This window comes from Vicia villosa, linkage group LG6 (genome assembly GCF_029867415.1).
Source record: "Vicia villosa cultivar HV-30 ecotype Madison, WI linkage group LG6, Vvil1.0, whole genome shotgun sequence".
In the NCBI taxonomy this organism is placed as follows: domain Eukaryota; kingdom Viridiplantae; phylum Streptophyta; class Magnoliopsida; order Fabales; family Fabaceae; genus Vicia; species Vicia villosa.
The window spans coordinates 63,123,527-63,130,492 of NC_081185.1; the positions used below are offsets into that span (position 1 = coordinate 63,123,527).

Consider the following 6,966-nt stretch of genomic DNA (forward strand, 5'->3'; position numbering starts at 1 on the left):
CCCACACATAACTGACTAGTATATTATGCATAAAACGTTAAAATTGATATTGAGTACATACACAATTCAAGGAACAATATTTGATCCATATAAAATACAATATGCAATTCTACTAAGAAGCATAATACATGAATCTTCAATGGATCTTGCACAGCGGAATGTCAAAACCAACGAGGTCTTTGAGCCAACATCACTTCAAGTCATCAATCTGAACCTGCTATCTATCACAAGCTACTAAACTGCACTTGAAAAAGATAAGTTGATTGGGGTGAGATTACTAAATCTCAGCGAGTCCTCCTATCCTATGGGTCCACTCGGATCTACAAGGTACATGCATCATAAAACGAATCCACCATTGATTCGGGGTTTATGCTCACATCAGGTACAAGTACGGAGCAACCAAGTTATTCATCCACTATTGGACTCATCTTACACAAACACACAAATATATAAATAAACAAGTATGCAAACCCATACCCATGTACGGGGAATCCAGAAGTGTAATAATACCTCGGCTAGATTATGGAATAAATGCACCCTTGATGAGTTCACCCATGCTTATTGTCAAGGGACTTGTACAAGCACTGTAATATCCCGATCCTTCGACATCGATAATTATTAATTAAATGAGTAAATGGTAATTAGAGAGAGCATTGTTCTTATTCTCTATTAATCTAAAGAATGATTAATAATAATAATTAGGGGATAATCCAAAATCACATTCTCAATTATGGATATCACATTCATAATAAGCAATAGATAATCTATGCCATGCATAACATAAGAATTGTTAATCAATTGGTAAAGACATAAGTTCTTATGCTAAATCAATGGTTCACTAAGTGGGGTTCCAATATTATTAAATCAAACATTCTGGTTTGGGGACCAATTTTATTAGAAAGAACACGTCGCTAGATTTCCAATGATATAAAGTTTGCGCGAAACGGACTTATGACGCAAAATTTACGAATTTCTAAAGTTTGCTGATTTTTGCACTTTTACCCAGGTGTCGCTACCGCGAAAAATGGAATCAGAGTCGCCACTAATATATTCATCCCATCGCGGGAAAGGAATATCAGAAAACCTAACTCAGAACAAGAACAAGGTCTTTCGACCAGAGAACAGGGCACGGGAGTCGGTTACGCAAGGGGAAGGTGTTAGCACCCCTCACGCCCATCGTACTCGATGGTATCCACCTATGTTTGTTTCTATCTAAAGGGTGTATCTATGTCTAAACCTAAATGCGAATGCATGCAAAAGAAATACGGGGAAAAGAAGGAATTATTTACAAGTGTGCTCGCTTAGGCCCCGCGACCCAATGCCTACGTATCCCTTACAAGGAATCAGAGCGACCGTAGTTCGGCTCCATAGTTTCCATTTGTTTTGTGTTTTTTAGTTGAACAGCGGTTAATGTCGCAATCCACGATGCTCGACCTTTGGAGACTTATACGCCTACTTTTGGAAAGGACTTAACTTGTTCTTAAGCGCCTAACAAGGCAAAAGAAAAGCAAAAGTTTGGTTTGTGTCTTTTATTGTAATTCCACGATGACGAAGACCCTCTACAGGGCTTCGCATCGCTTCCTTACTCTGTTTTAAGTCAAAGCCTTTATTAATCATTATGAATGTTTTTGGTTAGTGTTTTTTAAGGGATATTTACTTTGCGACTTAGATCACACCAAGAAAAAGAGTTTTGTTTTTGACTATTTAGAGAATGCACATCGAGGTCTACACCACAATCGATTCTCTAAATAACGGATAAGAAATACATCGAAATCTACATTCCAATCATTTCTTTTCCGTTTAGTAGAAAAGAACGTACATCGGGGCCTACACCCCAATCATTTCTTTTCTACTAGGTGAGAAAGAACGTACATCGGGGCCTACACCCCAATCATTTCTTTCTCACTATACATCAGAAAAGTCACAGTGTGATCTTTGTCAGGTTTTTTTATTAAGTATTTTAGAGTTGAAAAAGAAAAAGAAATGGGAAAGGGGAACTAACCTATTTTCTAATCTAATAGTCATTCTAATTCCTATTTAAGATCTAAACTAAAATCTAAGGGGAATCTAAATCTAATGTTATGCGAATATCTACGAAATAGGTCAAAAATATAACAAAAACAAGTAACAAAATTACACACAAAAAAATAACATGGAAATGGGACAAAACAATTCAAGCATTAGTGCAAAATTAAACTACAAAATACTACTATTTTTGTGAGATTTTTGTTAATAAGGGAAATCTAATTCAAGCCTAACTATGTTAAAAAATTATTACCTAAAACTAACAATTTTATTGTTTTCTATGTCATTTTTTATCTCCTAAAAATCGAACAAAAATTATGATTCTAAATGTCATTATTATCTAAAAACCTAATGAGAAAATTATGATTTTCACATGCTTTTTATTATCTAAAAAAAGTAGTAAAAAGAACTAAGTAGAAAAAAAACCTAAAATCAATTAATTGAAACGGGGAGGTGTGAAATCAGAATCATGGTGCTTAAAGCAATGGGGCGCAGGCCCACTGGAAATAGGCCCAAGCAGAGTTTTTTTTTATCACAGTTTTCAGCATGCCAAAGAGAGGTGCGAATGGGCCTGCCTGGGGGTGTGGAAGCGATTCGGTGACAGGCCTAGTGTATTGATCCATGGATTATTCAATTGCATCAGATTTTTGTGTTAATCTCATTTTTATGTTTCAATTAACAATTTTAATAAAAAATAAAAATAATAGAAAGAGGAATTAGGGCTACCTTTGAGTGACGATTGAAACTCTCCACGCTCTCCTTCCTTTCTCAAACAAACTCGCGGCGCCGGTGATTCTCCTCCGACGAAACTCAAAGGCGCAACCACCGTGAACACTCCGTCTCCCGTCTCGGTCCTCTCTCACGTAAACGGTGCAGCGGCGGAGTCCGATCTTCAATCACCACCGTGAACTACCGCAACAAGAACACAACCTTGTTCCTCATCTCGCTAATCTCTTGATCGACTCCATATTCTCTCGATGACCTTCCTTCTGTTCAATCCTCCGCCCAGTTCTCATCTCTGACTCTCGATTCTAGACAACGGCGCAACGGCCACATCTCCTCCTCCGACGGCGCTTTGTGACGTCGAGCGTGATCTGAAGGTCGAACAGAGCTGATGATAGAGTGTTGAAGATTGATGATATGTTGTTCGCAGCAGAGAAGTGTTGCGACGAAGGTTAAATTCCGCGTACGCTTCATGATTGAAGATCGATGAATTGAATGTTGTTGATAGAATTCCGTTGCTTCTTCTGATTCTCCCCTTTCTTGTTCTTCTGCAGGTTGATGATGGAAGATGAGTGTTGAATAATCTGAGATGATATTGGCGATGATGAAGATTAAAGAGGAAGCTTGAAGAGGATGAAGAATGAAAGCGATTTTTATTCTGAGAATTGAAGGAGATGGAGAAGGTTGAAGATTATGAAGTTGCGGAGATTGAAGGTTGCGTTGAAAGTCGATGAAGAGCTTGAATCGTGAAAAAGGTTTGTTGCGATTCTGTTACAGATTTTCTCTCTTCCCTTTCTGCTTTTTATTTTGCATTTTTCTACGATTCTTGATGTGTTGCTGGTGATGATGAAGATGAAGGAATTGAAGAGATGAAGATGATGATAGGTTAGAGGTGAGAAAATGGTGGTGATGAAATGGTGAGGAATGGGCGTGTGTTATGGTGTGTAGAAATGGATGATTCCCCCTGAATGAGATGGTGAAGAGTAGATTATATAGGGAGAGCTGGAGATGAATTCAGTTAGAGGGAAAGGGAATGAGAGCCATTAGATTGGATGGGATCTGTTATGAATTTCAATGGTGAGATTGAGTTTCGGTTAGAGTTAGTTATGGGGGTTTGGATTCTGTTGAGTTAGTTAGAATTGTGGGTAGGAGAGGTTATAATTCTGTTATAAGGTAGTTATTCTGTTAGGAGTGTGGAGAGTTTGAAACTGTTAGCTTTGTATTGGTTTTCTCTGATTTTTTCTCTCTTTTTGTGTATTGAACTGATGCAGGGCTGTCTTGGGATAACTTGTGTGTGAATTGATTTGTGTGACTGGTATAGTAATGAAAAGATGCAAAGTTTTTATGTTAGCAATGTGCATGATTCGGGTATGTTTAGGAATAAGATTGGCTGAATGTTAGGTTATGGTTTGCAAGGCTGTATGTGTTTTCCTTCTCTGATCAGAACTGATGATGTATGTTGGAATTATGCTTGCAAACTGGATCTGATCCCTTTATTTTCTTTACTTTGACTTATACTGGTTTTGCACTAGACTCTTGCAGGCTGCAGCAAACACGGCAACTGGTGTAATGGTATTGTGTGCATATACTTGGCAAGTGATGATTGGTAAGGAGCAAGGACAAAATGACATGAAGATTAGCACAGGATATGGCATGGAGCTTAATGGCATGAAGATGTTTAGAACTAGGATTAGATTTTAGCATGACCAACAAGCAGGGAACGGTGTAAATAAATTCTGTGTATTTGCAATTAATTTGTAACACTTTTCTTCATGTAATCCTCTTTGTAATGGCACCCTTTTTTGTGAATCATTTTCCCTTTGATGCGCACAGGCTTTTCTTGTAAATCGAATTTTCTTTGTAAATGTACTCTGAACATGGATTTTGGGCTCTCTTGTAATAAACATTCTTGAACTTTGTGGTAGAATTTAGACTTTGTAATGGATTCTCGTGGACATGGTAAGGTGGATGCAATGTTTGAAATGGAATTTGCATATTTTTTGAATGTTTGACTTTTCTCTCCATCGTCTTTTAAATTTTGAAACATTCTTTTCCACTTGCAACTTGAATGAAATATGATGAGAAAGAATCCAAATATTTTCTTTTAGTCAACCCTCACAGTTGACTTTGACCAAAAGTCAACTATGCCACAATAGTATGCTTCACAAGTACGCGACAAAACCTAATTCAACGAGGATCACCGCATGATGGGATCTTGATAAAAAATCTTGTATCATGAATAGGAACGACGAAACCAACACAACCACATAATTCAACCATCTAAATCTCCAATGTTGGGACATAATCAAATAGCAAACAACAATGATCCTCTGAATACACGGTGATACCATATGCAAGTGAATGAATCTAATCCTCCATAGTGAGAAGGAGTTCATTAGTCCATAAAGAAGGAAGCAACTGATCACCAATTCCTTGACTCCCAGATGAAGTCCAATAAGTCAAACGATCACCCCCTATTTAAGGAAATAAACCTCGATCTTTGATGGAGAATAGCTTTGCATAAAGATGAGAAAGAAGTACACACTAAGGAAACCCTACTCTTCCAAAATCCTCAATCCCGAGCCAACTTTATTGATTAATGATGCATGAGTATGTTAATGCCCTGATGGAAGGATGCAGATAAAATGCGAAGCTTAAGCCAGTTAGTAATAAATATATGGGCAAATTTTGGGGTGCAACAGCTGCCCCTATTCAATCTTCTTGAACCTGAATGTACGAACGACACAAGTTCTGGACATGAGAGGTGTAAGTGGATTGAATACCCAAAAGTACCATCAAAATTTGCATTTCGTGGTAGCGCAAAGAGTGTTGAGTTATATCAAAGGTAGACCAGACAAGTTGCTAACCTTAGTTAGACTTTGAAAAGATTGCTATCCTTAGATAGACTTGAAAAGGATAGTGCTAACCGTAGTTAGACTTGAAGAAGAGGCGACACCACCGTAGCGTGACTCCGCAAGGAAGAACCATCCTTAGACGACTCAACCAAATTGCTAACCTTAGTTAGACTTTGAAAAGAAGACACAACCGTAGCGTGACTCCACAAGGAAGAACCATCCTTAGACGACTCAACCAAATTGCTAACCTTAGTTAGACTTTGAAAAGAAGACACAACCGTAGCGTGACTCCACAAGGAAGAACCATCCTTAGACGACTCAACCAAATTGCTAACCTTAGTTAGACTTTGAAAAGAAGACACAACCGTAGCGTGACTCCACAAGGAAGAACCATCCTTAGACGACTCAACCAAATTGCTAACCTTAGTTAGACTTTGAAAAGAAGACACAACCGTAGCGTGACTCCACAAGGAAGAACCATCCTTAGACGACTCAACCAAATTGCTAACCTTAGTTAGACTTTGAAAAAGATTGCTAACCTTAGTTAGACTTTGAAGAAGATTGCTAACCTTAGTTAGACTTTGAAGAAGATTGCTAACCTTAGTTAGACTTTGAAGAAGATTGCTAACCTTAGTTAGACTTTGAAGAAGATCGCTAACCTTAGTTAGACTTTGAAGAAGATTGCTAACCTTAGTTAGACTTTGAAGAAGATTGCCAACCTTAGTTAGACTTTGAAAAGAGACACAGCCGAAGGGTGACTCGATAAAGGATGAAACCAGCCGAAGGGGAATCCGATCCTAATTTGCTAACCTCAGTTAGACTTCAAAAAGAGACACAGCCGAAGGGTGACTCGATAAAGGATGAAACCAGCCGAAGGGGAATCCGATCCTAATTTGCTAACCTCGGTTAGACTTGAACAAGGAGACATAGCCGAAGGACGACTCCAAAAGGAAGAAACCAGCCGAAGGGGAATCTTACCAAATTGCTAACCTTAGTTAGACTTGAAAGAGAGACACAGCCGAAGGGTGACTCGAGATCTGAAAGAGTATGCCAATAATCATTGGACTTGGCTGAAGTATTGTTATTTATGAAACATAAGAACTACAAAGTCCCTTCAGGCCGAAAAGCGGGGTGTAATTCTACAAGAGTGACAATCATTCGAAATGCCACACACAAAGTATGAGTTATCTAAATGATTGAGCTCAGCAAACGGGAAATCACCAAAGAAATAATGATCTTTGTGAAGAAAGATTTCGTATCCAATCCACACTGGAGAGAGAAAGTGGGACTTCTTCTGGGAATATATTACTTTGTGCCTTCGGAGCACATAACAACTTGGCCTATGCATGTTTGAATTTTTCCA

At 38.4% G+C, this 6,966-nt stretch overlaps 1 long non-coding RNA gene across 2 annotated transcripts; it reads left to right on the forward strand.

The window, feature by feature from the left end:
- The first annotated feature begins 2,746 nt into the window (after positions 1-2,746).
- LOC131611582 (uncharacterized) lies at positions 2,747-4,665 on the forward strand. 2 transcript variants are annotated; one of them, XR_009287026.1, is made up of 3 exons: positions 2,747-3,211; positions 3,303-3,503; positions 4,281-4,665. It is a non-coding gene; the product is annotated as an uncharacterized LOC131611582 (long non-coding RNA). The 2 variants fall into 2 exon arrangements; XR_009287025.1 differs by having other exon boundaries at positions 2,747-3,199.
- The last annotated feature ends 2,301 nt before the right edge of the window (positions 4,666-6,966 follow it).